The following is a 17,281-nucleotide window of genomic DNA, read 5'->3' as shown; positions in this document are numbered from 1 at the left end:
TCCATTGTGGGTAGAGTTGAGGGGGTCAGTCTTCCCCATGCAGTCACTTGGGGGACCACTCTTTCCATCTAGTAACTTTTCTGTCCCTGGGAACCTCATGGTTCTCCCCTGGACGCCCTGATTCTGAGTTTTCAGAGAAGGAAGATGTAAAACATGGGACAATGTGCAGGATCTATTATGGGCCAGGTTTGGAAGTACGTCACATCTGTCTGCATCTCAGTGGTCAGAACACAATATATACGGGCACATATAGCTGCAAGAGAGGCTGAGAACCATCAGCTATCATTTTGCCTAGAAGGAGGAGGGAATGATCTTGGCAAACTTTTAGTCAGTCTGTGCCTCACTTATCCATCTTCTGGGATCCAACTAAATCCCTACTTATTATTCAACTGCTCCAGGCAGTTGGGGAATGTCTTCTAAATTTCTACAGAACTTATTTTTCCACCTTTTCTTTTATATATTCCACAAATATTCTTATATATTGTCTGCTAAAGGATATATACTTGACTGTCCATCAGGAAGTATGATTACTTGTAAGACAATAGTCATACTATTCAATGTTGTTGTTTTTTTTTTGAACTCTATGGAGTCAAGATTGATTTTATGCATGTGATGAGCATATTATTAACATGTTTTCCAGTGAGTCAGTTCTACCCATCAGGTGGGCAAATAATTGCAGTTTCAGCTTCAACTTCAGTCTTTCCAATGAATATTCAGGACTGATTTCCTTTAGGATTGACTGGTCTGACCTCCTTGCAGTCTAAGGGACTTTCAAGAGTCTTCTTCAACACCACAGTTTAAAAACATCAACTCTTCAGCACTCAGCTTTCTTAGTAGTACAACTCTCACATCCACACATGACTACTGAAAAAACCATACTTTTGACTAGACAGACCTTTGTTGGCAAAGCAATGTCTCTGCTTTTTAAAATGCTGTCTAGATTGGTCATAGCTTTTCTTCCAAGGAGCAAGTGTCTTTTAATTTCATGGCTTCAGTCACATTATGCAGTGATTTTGGAGCCCAAAAAAAATAAAGTCTGACACTGTTTACGCTGTTTCCCCATCTATTTGCCATGAAGTGATGGGACCGGATGCCATGATCTTCATTTTTTTGAATGTTGAGCTTTAAGCCAACTTTTTCACTCTCCTCTTTCACTTTCCTCAAGAGGCCCTTTAGTTCTTCATTTTCTGCCATAAGGGTGGTGTCATCTGTGTATCTGAAGTTATTGATATTTCTCCTGGCAATCTTGATTCCAGGTTGTGCTTCATCCAGCCTGGCATTTCTCATGATGTACTCTACATATAAGTTAGATAAGCAGGGTGACAATATACAGCCTTGATGTACACCTTTCCCGATTTGGAACCAGTCTATTGTTCCATATCTGGTTCTAACTATTGCTTCCTGACCTTCAGACAGATTTCACAGGAGGCAGGTAAAGTAGTCTGGTATTCCAATCTCTTTAAGAATTTTCTACAGTTTGTTGTGATCCACACAGTCAAAGGATTTGGTATAGTCAATAAAGCAGAAGTAGATGTTTTTCTGGAACTTTCTTGCTTTTTCAATGATCCAACAGATGTTGGCAATTTGATCTCTGGTTCCTCTGCATTTTCTAAATACAGCTTGAACATCTGGAAGTTCATGGTTTACATACTGTGGAAACCTGGCTTGAACAATTTTGAGCATTAGCTGGCTAACATGTGAGATGAGTCCAATTGTGTGGTAGTTTAACATTCTTTGGCATTGCCTTTCTTTGGGATTGGAATGAAAACTAACCTTTTCCAGTCCTGTGGCCACTGTTGAGTTTTCCAAATTTGCTGGCATATTGAGTGCAGCCCTTTCACAGCATCATCTTGAAGAATTTGAAATAGCTCAACTGGAATTCCATCACCTCCACTAGCTTTGTTCGTAGTGATGCTTCCTAAGGCCCACTTGACTTCACATTCAGGATGTCTGGCTCTAGGTGAGTGATCACACCATCATGATTATCTGGGTCATGAAGATCTTTTTTGTATAGTCCTTCTATGTATTCTTGCCACCTCTTCTTAATATCTTCTACTTATGTTAGGTCCATACTGTTTCCGTCTTTTATTGTGCTTATCTTTGCTTGAGATGTTCCCTTGGTATCTCTAATTTTCTTGACGAGATCTCTAGTCTTTCCCATTCTATTGTGTTCTTCTATTTCTTTGTACTTTGCACTGAGGAACTGATCACTCTCAGCTCTGACAGTCATCTTGAAATTGGTCACCAGTGGCCTCACCCGTGTCATCGTGATTGTTTTAGGTGCAGTTAATCTTCAGTTCCACGGTCGGTTTGTTCCCATTTCTTTGAAGCCAGTCCTCAGAGTTACAGCAGCTTATGTCATGGCCACAGTCTGGTCATCAAGCAGTTAGCTTCTCCCACCTTGTGGGAATTTCAGCATCTCTAAGAAAGCTCACAAGATATGACTTGGAATATTATCCATAGCCCATGCAAAGGAGCTAAAGTTTGGTTTTTTTGTTTTTTGTTTTTTTTCACTTTGCTTAGAGACTAAACAATTATTATTTGGTGTCCTTTGACTGTTTTTCTTTTTTTCTGCATTCTCTCTCTTCTCTCATCAAACTTAGGCTTTAGTTAAAGTTTTTCCATGGACAAAAGGCAGGCTGAGGACATGGGGTCAAAGACCACAGTGCTCTGCTCTGTTTCATGCCCCCTAACTAAATGGACATGGTCACCAAAAAGTCTCTTTTAAAAATATCAGAATCATGATCAGAAATAAGTGCCACTTTTCACTGTCTTTTAAATTAACAGAACGCTTAAGGACCTTCATTTTACAGCATTCCAACCAATTACTGAATTGGTACCAATTACATTCCAACCATGTACTGAATTAAAGTACATGATGTAGACCAGCAAAACTTTCAAAATTAGTTTATCTTTAATGGTGGATCAGCTGATAAAGAATCGACCTGCAACGTGGGAGACCTGGGTTCGATCCCTGGGTGGGGAAGATCCCCTGGAGAAGGGAAAGGCTACCCACTCCAGTGTTCTGGCCTGGAGAATTCCATGGACTGTATAGTCCATGGGGTCACAAAGACTGGACACGACTGAGCAACTTTCACTTTCACTTTCAATGAAGGAAAGAACATTCAGCAGTGCATTGAAATGCTTTCCATTATTTGGTTACTTTGATGAAGAATGGAGTGAGAACCCACACGCCAACACTGTAAATGTTCAAAACAACAAGGAAATTGAGTTGCCTTTTAACCATTAACTTCCTATTATGGCTTTTCTGTTTCCACTTAATCATGACATCTTTTCTTAAATGAATAGGGAGGAAAGTAAAAATATAAAGGAAAGAAAATCTCCACCCCCGTCATTCCTCAGAAACAGGGTATAAGAGTTTTAAATTTGCATTGTAATTACTTATAAAAGGAAATTTAATTCATTTTCCTCTCATAACTCATCTTTCAGATATAATTAAAATGACCCAGGGAAGCAGGTTAAAAATAGCAGAGTCGATTTGTACCGAGTATATTCTAGACTTTTCAGTGTTCACTTCTTATGAATTCTGGTTTTTGAGAAGCAGAAAGAATATCCTTATCACTCTCTTCTCAACAAGCATGGTTTTAGTCTGCTTCATTTTCCTAAACTAATCTAGTCAAAAAGCCTACCATGCATGTGAATGAGGTTTTTGCCCCTCCAAGTTAGGCAAAAACTTGTATTACCATTCTGAGGGCAAAAGAAATGTTGAGACTCTAAACTCTCCCCACACACTTGCCAGTTGCCATTGGACTGCTTGAATTCTATAGACATGTATTTCCTGCTTCCTTGAGAACTACAAGCCCCCTTTGGAAATTTGACATGATCAGTAATTTGTACCTTGTCAATGAGTTCAACAGATAATTTTTCAGAGCTGGTATTGATCAAGCAACAGTTGTGTAAATGCTGAAATCCTGGGACCTGGAGAGAAGGGACAAGACAATTAAAAAAAAAAAAAAAGAAAGGGAGTCTGTGGGAAAATATCTGAAGTAACGAATCCACATCCTGAGGGTGGATGTGATCAAGAGGAAGCTGACACGTGGAGTGGACAGGTTGGTAAACCTATGATTTCTCACAGGGGCCCCATGAGCAGCATCACCTCAAAACCATCCAGGGAGCTCCAGGAATCTCTGAAAATGAAGGCACCTTGATTCTAAGACAGCAGACACAGTGGAAGTTCTACATCCACTTGCTCAGATAAGTCTCCCAAGTCACTATAGAGTTCTCCTGTGATTTCCCAGATGTTCCAGCAATCAACCTTGGTCCCCAGGAACGCCTGGTATTCCTCTCATCACAGTAGTCTTTCAGAAGTAAACTCTCCAGGGGAAATGAGAAGCAGAAAACAAAGTGTAAGTGATAATTCACTAAGTTCAGCCCGGGCCCCAGAGGAAAACGCCTGACATCCTCTGGCGTCCTATTCCTCGTTATACTGAAATACTTTGATTTTCACAAATTTGCCCTGTGGTTCTCCCATGTCTCCCCCTGTAACTCTTTTCCAAAATGTCTTTAACCCTTTTAGAAGAGGCTCATTTTCTCACTCATCAACCAACAAAATACATTCTACAACATACTGAGCCTATTAATACCCAATAAATTAGTCATTGCTGAATATTCAAAGCACGAGAATTCAAAGCTAAATAAGACCTTCTATTAGTAAATATTTATTGTATGACTATGTGTCAGGCACAGTCTCTACCCCTGGACTTAGTTGTCAATGCCCTCCAACCAAAGACCACCAGGAACATACCTGTAAAGCTGGGTTTATCAACGTGTGGCCACAGGGAGCCCACACACATGGAGAGCCACGAAGTATCTGGTTAAAGGGCATTAGAAAGACCTCATCACTGGGTCTGGGCTTGTATTAGATTTAGAGAGGAGGTTTAGAGGTCAAGGAATCAGGGCTTTGTTCTGCTTGGATGTTGTCAGGAAGTGGGGACAGTTCTATTCTTCAGGATCTTAATAATTGTTTCTGGTATATTAATAAATTCTTATCTAGAAGATAGGAGAAACAAAGCAAGAGCCCCTCATGTTAGCCAGGATTGGGGAACGTTTGGTCATTTTTGGACAAATTCTTATTTGAACAAATTCTTCTCTCTGTCTGACTGCAGTCATGACTGCACAGTGGCTTAGCTCCTGTCTCAATCCATCACAGTCATGGTGACCTTGCCTGGTGTTGGTGTTTGGTGAGATTATATTCAGCTGCAGAAAACCAGGACCAAACTGTGATGGACAGATCAGCTCTTAACAATACCAAGGTCCAGCGAAGAGTCAGGCCACTTCATAGCATTTGGCTGTCAGACTGAAAAAGGTGCCTTTGCTAGATGTTTCCATAACCCAGAGATGGATCTGTAATCCACACTCATATCTCCCTTCATAAATGAAGACCCCAACTGCTCGGGGTGCTGCTAGTGAATAGCTTCAGCTGTCGGCCGCATTCAGGGATTGCCTCAGCCAAAGTGAGTGGCCTCATCCAAGGTCATGCCTGCTTCATGCAGAAACCTTCACTAAATCACTGGTTACCCTAGGGGCACAAAAGCCCTGCTCTCTTGCCCCAACTTGGAATGGTTCTGAAGTATCATCCTGTCATCAGACCATGCCAGGTTACCAAGGTTTCCAAAGAAAGTTTCAGTTCAGTTCAGTCGCTCAGTCGTGTCTGACTCTGTGACCCCATGGACTGCAGCATGCCCAGCTTCCCTATCCATTACCAACTCCTGTAGTCTACTCAAACTCATGTCCATTGAGTCGGTGTTACCATCCAACCATCTCATCCTCTGTCATCCCCTTCTCCTCCTGCCTTCAATCTTTCCCAGCATCAGGGTCTTTTCCAAAGTGTCAGTTCTTCACATCAGGTGGTCAAAGTGTTGGAGCTTCTGCTGAAAGCTCTATCACAAGCCAAATTCTCTCCCTGTTGATTCCCACTTCCATCCCATCTCATCCTCAGGTGCTAATCCCAAAAGTCCTCTCTAAGCCTCTTGCAAGCTGTCTCTGTCTCACAGTCAGCCTCCTGGCAAACCTAGCCTGCAATAGCATCTCTTACACATCTTTATTACTAGCCTCATAATTCTACGTAGTAGTCATCTGTTACTAGGTGCAAAATCCTTAGCACCTAACCTAGCATCTTATTCATGGTGGTCCCCAATATACTGTAAATAAACAAAAGCCCTAGGGAAGCAATCAGAAAGGTGTGCATTTGACACCATGTCGTATGCAGACGGGTGAGAGGGATGGGCAGATAGGAAAAGGGAAGACTTTGAAAAGGCTGGCACAGGAAGCAGAATGTGTGCTTAGTCGCTCAGTCGTGTCTGGCTCTTTGCGACCCCATGGACTATAGCTCGCCAGGCTCCTCTGTCCATGGGATTCTCCAGGCAAGAATACTGGAGTGGGTTGCTTTGCCCTCCTCCAGGGGATCTTCCCAACCCAGGGATCAAACCCAGGTCTCCCACATTGCAGGCAAATTCTTTACCATCTGAGCCACCAGGGAAGCCCAGTAAGCAGAATAATGACCCCTAAATATGTCCAAGCCCTAATATTCAGAACCTGTGAATACGTTAGGCTACATGGCAAGGCAGAAATAAGGTTGAAGATAGAATAGACTTGCTAATCAAGTGAGCTTAAAGTACAGAGATGGTACTAGGTTATTGGAGCTGATTCAGTGTAATCAGAGGGGTGTTTAAATTTGAAGGACAGAACAGAGCAGTCCAGAGAAAGGTATGTATGTGGTGATAAAAGCAGAAGCAGACAGATGTCACAGTTCTGGCTTTGAAGAGAGCCAGGCTTTGAAGAGAAACAGTACCTGGAACCTCTAGGGACTTTAGGTTGCCTAAATAGGTAGCCTCTAGAAAATTTAAGAGGCAAGGACGTGGATTCTCTCAGAAAGGAATGAAGCATTCATAAAGGATTTTAGCCCAATGAGACTTCTGTTGGACTTCTGAGGTCTAGCATCACAAAATAATAAATTTTTGTTGTTTTAAGCCACCAACTGTGTAGTAATTTGTTATGGCAGAAAGAAACAGCTGGAGGCTTCAGAATTTTTGCAGACGTGGGCTTAAGGGGCTGTGGTCAGATGGCAGAGACTCTCCGGAAACCAGGTTTGCAAACTCATTGTTCTCGCTAAGACCTTGTGTTCACTTGGGACACCGTGGCACTGCTTCTGCACACAGCAAGAACACTTATGGCTAAACCAAGAATGCAGTTCATTTATAACACGGAAGGTTTGCGTGGTAATAAGGGGAGGGCTGAAGTCCTTCTTCAAGCCACACCTTAATGTCACCCAATTATTTCATTGCTGGCCAAAGCAAAAGGAGGATTAGATGGGTTTTGTGTTGTATGAGACCTTACACGTGTGTATGTGCTCAGTCATGCCAGGCTCTTTGTGACCCCCATGGACTGTAGCCCACCCAGCTTCTCTGTCCATGGGATTTCCCAGGCAAAAATACTGGAGTGGGTTGCCATTTCCTCCTCCAGGGGACCTGCCCACCCAGGGATCAAGCTCTAGCATTGCAGGAAGAGTCTTTTTTTGTTTTTTAATCACTGAGTCACCCGGGAAGCCCTAAGAGCTTCCATAGGAATCGTGCTTTATTGTTTTGTTACAGAACATCTTCCCACCTGTGTGTGTCTGAAAGACAAAACTGGGACAAGAAGATAAAAAGTAAAGTGTTGCAGATCACAAATCAATGAAAAAAAATAACAATTTACCACTTCTCCAAATGAGAGCTTGGTTTTGAAGGTATATACTACAGGTTCAAGGAGAGTTGATATCTAACTGAGAAAGGTGAAGGAGAGCATGCTATAGAAAATGAAAAAAGTTGATCTTGAGATTTCTTCCAATTTTAATACTGTATAATTGGAATTGTTTTTAAACTAAGACAATCCTAATATGCTTTTCAGACCTCACCTGTGATATCCAATGAAAAAAAGAAAACATTCATGCATTCCTAAAAGGCAAAAGGAGCACTTTCATAGGATTCCAAGGGCGGTGACAGTTAGTTAAATAAAGCAAAGCTCATTTGTAACATTTTAATGTCTCCCCAAAGTGGTGTTTATCTTTAACTTTCACATCTAATGTAAACACCAGAAGTCAAACGGTAATAAAGATCCCTTTAACTGAAAGTGTCAGCAAACACTCACTTGCCATACAGTTTATTCACGGGGGCCCAGGTTTTTCCTCCTTTTAAATTAGCTGTCCTAGTTACTATTCAGTCTCACTGCAAATTATAAAATGTATAAAATGCAATTTATAGTGTCTTTAAATGTAAAAGAGCATCTGGTCAACCCTGATTTTTTTTTTTTTTTTCCTTTGAGGCAACACAGTCTAGTGAAAATGTAAGAACATTTGAATTTAGAAAACCTGGCTTTAATCTCAGCTTCTTACTGGTTGTGACTATAGGCACGTCACGTCCCCTTCCTCATCTCAGTTTTCTCATCTGGATAATGGGTTAAAGCAAGTCATGCTCTTCTTCCTTCATAGAGTTCAGAGCCTCAAAGGACATCATGGGTATAAGAGTGCTTTAAATGGGAATGTGACTCCTGATAACGACCCATTGAGTTTCCGTCCTGCTTGTGAAATATTCCTATGTCATGCTCCTTAAGACTAATAAGGCGAAAGCTTCCATCCCACGCTAATACCCTTCCAAGCTCTGCGGATCACCAGTGCTGAAAGATTGCAAAATGTGATGATAATGCTTCAGCTCTGTGGAGGGAGGAAAGCTGTGTCCCTGTTTCATCAGCTGAAAGCTTGCCCATCAGATACTGAATATCATGAATAGAAATGTGTGCACGGAAATGTGAAGAAACATTTCCCTGTAAAATTGCTAATGAATTTAATCCTCTATGCTCTTTACCGCTTACAAGATTTGCAGAGGGAATGAAGGGAAACAGGACTATTCTGGAGAATCTGAAAGCAGAGGGAGGGCCAGAAATGAGCTCTCATTTGGTTGTTCACATATGGGACACTCTTGCATCCACAATGAAGTGAAAAATAGGAACACCCTGTATTTTTTAAAAAGTCTTTGTTGAACTTGCTATTTCTTCTTTTTTTTCGTTTTGTTTGTTTTTTGGCCACGAGGCCTGTGGGATGTTAATTCCCTGACCAGGGATAGAACCCACAACCCCTGCATTGGAAGGTGAAGTCAGTGCACTGGACTTCAAGGAAAGTCCTCACAGACAAGTCTAAAGCTCATTTGAAGGCCACCTCAATCTTGACCTTCCTCTCAACTCTTTCTAGAGATAATCACCATTCAACTTTGTATACATTTAAGTCTAAGACATTTTCTTCTGTGTTTGCATACATACATCACGCATAACTACTCACAGAAGTCATATTGTGGAGAGTCTTTTTGAAAACATAAATAATATCACACTGAACATTTCATTCTGAATTATAAAAATAATTCAAGTTCAGACTGCCAGATTCAAATACCTTGACTTCATACATGAGTGACGTTGGGAAATCACGTAGCTTCTATAATTCATGTCTTCATCTATAAAGGGGACAGTAACACAACTCGCCTCAGGAGATTTTGATGAGGGTTAAGTAAGCTCATTCATGTGATGAAGACAGCCCAGTGCCTAGCAGATCACAAACATCCCATAAATGTTAGCAGCTAGTTTACTGTTACTCTTGGGCATGTGAGCAGCTCATATATATTTCTTATTAAAGATTTGAAAAGTCTCTGCTACTAGGATCTGTAGTGAACACAGCAGATGTGTTGCAAATATGGCTCAACCACATGAAATTGTTCAGGTGAAAGGTTTCTTTTCACTAAAACAGGTTGTTGTAAAAAGAAACCTGTTACCTCTACATACTAACATTGAGTAAACATTAGCTTCAAAGAGGCATTTCACAAGTAAAATCAATGAATGCAAGTGGAAATGTCTTAGGTAAACTTGTGTGGAGAACCTACAACGAAAATATCTGAATATAGTATCAGAAAAAAAAAAAACAAAACACCTGAATGGCCAGAGATAGTCAGCATGAAAAGATCTAAGCATCAACTAAAGGGGACATCAAAACCAAGCAGGACCAGATGGGTCCTATAAAGTTAAAAAGACACATGCATCCTGATGTTCACAGCAGCATTATTCACAGTTGTGAAGGTATGGAAGCCACCGAAGTGTCCATCAGCAGATGAACGGGTGAAGAAGATGCAATGTAGATACATAAGGGAATGTTCCTCAGCCTTAGAAGAATGAAATTTTTCCATTTGCAACACGGATGTGCTTGGAGGACATTATGCTAAGTGAAAAAAGTCATACAGAGAAAGACAAATGTGGTGTGATACCACTTCTATGAGAAATCTAAAAAACACAACGAACTATTGAATATAGCAAAAAGGAAGCCGACTCACAGATACAGGTAACAAACTAGTGGTCACCAGTGGGGAGAGGGAAGTCTGGGGCAGAGGGAGGTAGGAGTAGGGGATTAAGAGGTAGGAGCTATTATGTATAAAATAAGCTACAATGATACATTGTGCAACACAGGGACTGTAGCCAATATTATATAATAACTATAAATGGAGCATTATCTTTAAAAATTATGAATCACTATATTGTACACCTGCAATTTATATGCTATACATCAACTACACTTCAGTTTAAAAAAGAACACCGTTACATAAGTTTATGTGATACTCACATTGACTACATCAAAAATAAAAAATAAAGGAAAAAAATTTCCAATAGTCGTAGAGCAAATGCTTCTTGAATGTTGAATAAACAAAAAACATTATGAGAAAGAAATGATATACAGTCATATACACAGACTTAATACGATCTTAATTAGATTCCCAATGTATATGCTTGGGAAAATGAATTAAAGAAAGAACACAGAGGAAGACACTCAAAATGATTAACTCTAGTGGGGGAGAGATGCTGATTGCACACAATTTCTTTTCTCCCCTTTAAGAGTCTTCCATGCTTTCTAAGTTCTCTTCAGTAAGCAGATATCACTTTTATAAACAGAATAATATTAAGCAAATATATGTTGAAATGTGAAGGTGTAAACTTCCTTACCTCAAGCACCTTCTTTGGGCCTGCTTACCTTCTGTGGTAACACCATGTTCATTTCACCCTGGGCTTCCAGCCTGCGGCATTTCCAGGGCTTTATTCGGACTCTGCTCAGCCTCACTGTCTCCACAGTCCCATCCACATACCTCCTCGCACCCCACCTCCCAGACCCTGTCTTGCAGCAGACCACCAGGGGTGAGCCAAGCCAAGAGGCTCCATCCTGAGTCTAGAAAACAGGGGAGAATGTATTTGTAGGTATGAAGGAAGCATTGTTTTCCTACACATCTCCCTAAGTTTTTACATGAAGTAGAACAACCAGGATTCTGTCTTACCTATCATGTTAAATTGCAAAATTCACTCTCAGAAACTATCTCAGGGAGCACATCCAATATAGTCACAAAACGAATGTTATAATATGTAAGGGAAGTAACCAAGCAACAGAGTCCTGACTCCAGGGAAAAGATTTGAAATTTCATATACTATTTATCCTGGGAGACTTTCTCACATTGTAGAGTTACCTTGCAGTCAACAGGAGATTAAAAAGCATAAATTACTTTTTTTAAAGATTCATCAGTATCTTTCCATTGTCTTAGATTGAGTTAAAGATGGTATTTCAAGTCTACTAAAATTTATCCTAAAGGAGCATATAATTACTAATAGGCGTTTTTATTTTATATTTTCACACATGTGTAAGTGTCAACCAAGAGAGGCCGAGGTCTACAAAGAAGAAAAGTATTTAGGATCTTGGAATTGCAATTTTGGAGACACATTTTTAGATAAAAGTGTTCTGGGCACGAGAAAAAGTCAGGGGCTTACAAAGATAAAAGCTGCAAGCATGCTAAACTTGTCTGTCAACAATTATGATCCACCCTGATGCAGAAAAGGAGATTATTTGCCCTTAACAGGTAGACTGTCAAGAGTTATTTTAGAGTAAGGGGTCTGATAAGTATTGGGAGCTTCTGGAACATTGGGCAGATGGTCTAGATGGCCAAGGCTGCATTAAGACCATACGTGGTCAAAGGTCATGAGAAATGGAGTATTTCCCAGTAAACAAAGAACGTCCCAGTCATCATGATTGCAGCCCCCCAGTGAGAGCCCGTGAGCCTGGGGAGACTCAGCAAGGAGAACGTCTGCCATCCAGCAGCCTTCAGAGGTGGGCGCTCCCCAGGGAGAGCACTGAGGCCCTCAGGGTGTGGAAACACAGGGCACTCGTCCCAGACAAGCCAAGGTGCAGGTCAAGGGGATGAGTTCAGTGAGCCCAGACTCTTGCCTCTTACCAAACACAGAAAAGTGCTAAATTCCTTAACCTGGGATAGCTGGTTTTCCTTAATTAGCAACGATCCTTTGACACTCAGACTGCCTGCCCTTTCTTGCGAGGCTTCTGTATACCCTGGCTCCTCTGCTCAGCAACTTGTGGTTCTCCTCAGGTTACCTGAGACCCTGCTGCCCCCAGCCCCCAGGGGAGAAATTCTGAAAGTCCAAGCCGAATAAAACAGAACTGTCAACTCTGAGGTTGTGAATGTTTCATGGCATCCAGTCCCATCACTTCATGGCAAACAGATGGGGAAACAGTGGCAGACTTTATTTCTGGGGGCTCCAAAATCACCGCAGGTGGTGACTGCAGCCATGAAATTAAAAGACGCTCACTCTTTGAAAGGAAAGTTATGACCAACCTAGACAGCATATTAAAAACCAGAGACATTACTTTGCTGACAAAGGTCCGTCTAGTCAAGGCTATGGTTTCTCCAGTGGTCATGTGTGGATGTGAGAGACTATAAAGAAAGCTGAATGCAGAAGACTTGATTCTTTTGAACTGTGGTGTTGGAGAAGACTCTTGGGAGTCCCTTGAATAGCAAGGAGATCCAACCAGTCCATCCTAAAGGAGATCAGTCCTGAATTTCATTAGAAGGACTGATGCTGAAGCGGAAACTGCAATACTTTGGCCACCTGATGCAAAGGACTGACTCATTGGAAAAGACCCTGATGCTGGGAAAGACTAAAGGCGGGAGGGGACGGGGATGACAGAGGATGAGATGGTTGGATGGCATCACCAACTCGATGGACATGAGTTTGAGTAAACTGTGGGAATTGGTGATGGACAGGGAGGCCTGGCGTGCTGCAGGCCATGGGGTCACAAAGAGTCGGACACGACTGAGCGACTGAACTGAACTGAGTCAGATTCCATCCAGGCCAAGAAGCACGTGAGTCTTACATTCTCAGTGGGTGCTCGGCCCCACTTTAGAGAGCTCTTTTAGCAACACCAACTCCAGTCTGATCGTCCTTCCACCGTAGTGACAGTAGTTTTATGTTTTATTTCTGCCTTTAAAATATGATCTTGCCTTGGGTGTTTAAACTGCAAATTACAACCCAAAGACAAAATGGAAATATTTGGCAGCACTGATAGAAGCACACCTTTAGCACATACACACGAAACGTTGTGTTTGTCACTGATCTCAGCAACAGGAGTATTTTGACAGCAAGTCTCTTACCACTGGGCGGCTATATTGCCAGTCATTCCTGATCTGAGAAACTATGCAAGAGAAATTTCTATTTTCTCCTCACTATTTTCTACATTAGAGGGCATAAAGTCTGCTAATCTCCCGTCTCAAACAATCCTTCCAGAAGCAGATTTTCTTAAAAAGTGAAACAAAAAGCTCACAGAAAATTCCAAAACAAAAATGAGATAGTGATGAGAACACTTGAGGACAGAGTAATAAATCTCTACACGCTGACGGCAAATCCAATGCCTTCAAAAGAGCCACCAACAGCTGAGACAGCCTTCTTTAGAATAATGTTTATAAATGATTTTATCCAGTTTTAATTGCCAGGCATTCACAACAATCTGTCAGCTTTTAACCAGGTTAGACACCCTCACAGCTGGAGAGGACCCTCAAATCACCAGAGAACTCAAAAAAAGGGCAAGCCAGAAAAATATCTTTCCCCCTGCTGGTCCCTGACATATTGTGGGGAGAAGCGTCCATGTGCAGGAGGAGCTGTTCTTGGCCTCCCCCCTTAGTGCTAAAGAGCAGACACCCCCAAGAGTTCCACCAAGCAGCTCTCAGGGAGTTGTTGGTGAACAAAAACATTCCTCCTACCATTCTAGGTTCTCCTAGCTGTTGAAGAGTTAAACTGACACAGAATAGATTAATAGGAGAGAATCAGACAAAAATTTAAGAACATGTACACACGTGTCTACTAAAAAAGGCATCCACAACCCAAAAGCCGAGAGTTCTGTTTTACTCTGTGGACAAGCTGAGGACTTCATGCCTTGGAGGCAGCATCTCAAACAACCCTGAGAAGACTGCTTGAGGAGGTGAGGTGGCGGATGGGGAATATATAGGAGTTTTATGAATAAGGGCAAGTAGAAGGAACAAGAGATATCTGTTAACAAAAGAAAGCTAGATATCTCTAGTTAGGGAAGTTAATGCTTTTCTAGGCATGAGATGATGAAAGCGTCTAGGTGCATGAAATCATTCCTTTTGAAGGAGGGCAGGACCCTATGGTCTTTGCCTCCCATGTCCTCAGCCTGTGGAAAAACTTTTGCCAAGGAATACATTTAATCAGCAAACTGAGAAAATGCAGAAACAAAGGAAAACAGTCCAACCAGACTAAATAGTATCAGTTTAGTCATTCACCATAGTTAAGGACATTTAGTTCCTTCTCAAGAGCTGTAGATAACATTCTGAGCCATCTCCTGGGGTCTGTCTCCTAGACCCTGAATCCTCCATCAAGAGAGAGAAGTTAACTACGCAATGACCGGACCGTAGCCACGACACACGCTGCTGCAGCCCCAGGAATCAGCCTCTGACGGCTGCTGGATGGCGGATATTCCTGATTTCCTTCCTGCGTTGCCTGAGGTCTCACCAGTTCACCTTAGATGGCGGCTGCAGTTGCCGATGACTGTTCTCTTGTTTAGTCACTGAGTTACGTCTGACTCATCTGTGACCCCATGGACTGTCCATGGGAGTTCCCAGACAAGCATATTGGAGTGGGTTGCCATTTCCTTCTCCAGAGGATCTTCCCAATTCCCAAACCTTACACATGTTTGTTTTCCTTTATGGCAGACCCATCTGTTGAGTTCAGACCATTGACTTGAACTTTGTGGGTGAACCATCAGAAAATGGGGCAACAAACAAGATTGAGCTTAGCATGGGCCATATTTGCATGCAGGACTAGGACCTGAGTGACCCCATGTGGGTGAGTGGCAGGCGCTTCCCCTTTAAATCTGTGGGCCATGCTATCCACATCTCTGTTATACCTCTTCCATGGCACATGAAAAAGCAGGTGACTCTGAACGGCCAAGGGCACTGGAAAGAGAGTCATTGTGGTCAGCAGAGAAATAATTAAGAGCTGTGGACTCTGAGTCTGCCTCAGCTCTGCATGATGCATATGTTTCCATTGGTGTGGGGAAGAGAGTTGGAAGTAATTCCTTGCATTCTTTATCTGAGATGCTCCTCCCGGTGTTTCACAGCTGGTGGAGACAGACCCAAAGTCAAGACCTTCAGGACCTTGAACCCTTGCAGGTTCAAGGGATTGAACCTGCGCCTCCTGCATTCCAGGCAGAATTTTTACCTCTGAGCCACCAGGAAGTCCCCCTTTGTTTATTGATATGTCAGGAAATATTCTGTTTCTCACAAGGGAAAGACCCAGGGAAACAAATTTCTAAAATGGATGAAAGCCACCGCCTTAAATACCACCTTCCGTTAAAGGAAAAAGAAGCCATAGAGGAGGGAGGCCAGCTCTAGGAGGAGACCAGAAGTACAGTCAACAAGGGTGGGGCTGTGTGGCGGAATCTGCCCTGTCAGCACACAAAGGATGTTGAAGCCATCAGCCACTGTGACCATGTCCAGCTGTGCACCCTGAAGGGATTCAGGATGAAGGAAAGCAGAATATTAGGCATGTACGGAGTTGGACTATATAAAGCTAAGTGTCGAAGAACTGATGCTTTCATACTATGGTGCTAGGGAAGACCCTTCAGAGTCCCTTGCACAGCAAGGAGATCAAACCAGACAAGCCTAAAAGAAATCAACACTGAATACTCATTGGAAGGACTGATGCTGACAATGAAACTCCAATACTTTGGCCACCTGATGCGAAGAGCCTACTCATTGGGAAAGACCCTGATGCTGGGAAAGATTGAGGGCAGGAGGAGAAGGAGGTGACAGAGGACAGAGATGACTGGGTGGCAGCATTGACTCAATGGACATGAGTTTGAGCAAACTCCAAGAGATAGTGAAGGACACGGAAGCCTGGCGTGCTGTAGTCCATAGGGTCACAAAGAGTTGGACACAATTTAGTGACTAAACAACAAGTCAGCTAAGATGCATACAAAAGGACTGATTTTAATGAATCCAGATGCTTGCATCTTCCTACACATAGAAAAGCACTAAATGCATTGATATGAGATGTCTGGTTTTCTTTAACTTACAGTAATCTATTGATGCTTGACTACTCCTATATATTTTGGCTACTCCCCTACCTCTTGGGAGCAGTTCTTCAGAGCAATCTGAGAAGCTGTCTTCTGGACTTGAAGTCTCAGGAATCCACCACATAAAGCATAATTCTCAACTTTTATGTTGCTCTTTCTTTTCCCCCCAGGCAACTGTTGTTTTGCACATTTAAGTCCTTGTCTTCTCCACGGATGAGATTTTCTAGGGATAAGACCAGCTAAAGTCTCCCTTCCTCTGCTTATCATTTGCAAAACCTTATCCTGCCTTTGTAATCCTACATTTCCCCTGGGCTCCATTTTCTTCGAAGTCTACTCCTAAAACTTCACAACCTGAACATCATCTGGACACTCGAGGGGAGTTTGAATGTGCCTACTTTCTCTCATTCTCATCCATCAAAACCTCTTACAACACAGATAAAATGGGACTGCCGTTGATATGGTGTGATTCTCATGCAAGACGCGAGTTGAACATTAAAAAAAACATTAATAAGCAATTAAAACTTTTACTAAAGTCTTTAAGAATGAAAAACATGCTTTATGCTTTTGTGATCTGTGTGTGTGTACTTAGTCACTCAGTCATGTCCAACTCTGGGCGACCCCGTGGACTGTAGCCCACCAGACTCCTCTGTCCATGGGGATTCTCCAGACAAGAACACTGGAGTGGGTTGCCATGCCCTCCTCTAGGGGATCTTCCTGACCCAGGGATCAAACCTATGTCTCCTGTGTTGCAGGAGGATTCTTTACCGTCTGAGCCACCAGGGAAGCCCTGGCTACTGAAAAAGTTTGTTGGCTAGAAGAATGTATGATCAC

The 17,281-nt window shown here is 42.2% G+C and overlaps 1 long non-coding RNA gene across 1 annotated transcript in view; it reads right to left on the bottom strand.

Moving 5' to 3' along the window:
- Positions 1-17,281, bottom strand: part of LOC122705602 — an 86,898-nt gene that overhangs the window by 41,858 nt on the left and 27,759 nt on the right. Inside the window, exon 2 of the long non-coding RNA XR_006344153.1 lies at positions 3,859-3,939. This is a non-coding gene — a long non-coding RNA (uncharacterized LOC122705602). The remainder of the gene's footprint in view (positions 1-3,858; positions 3,940-17,281) is intronic.

Source organism: Cervus elaphus, chromosome 12, assembly GCF_910594005.1.
Source record: "Cervus elaphus chromosome 12, mCerEla1.1, whole genome shotgun sequence".
Classification (NCBI taxonomy): Eukaryota; Metazoa; Chordata; class Mammalia; order Artiodactyla; family Cervidae; genus Cervus; species Cervus elaphus.
Note: the sequence above shows the minus strand (reverse complement) of the source record. Positions and strands in the feature narration are given on the sequence as shown.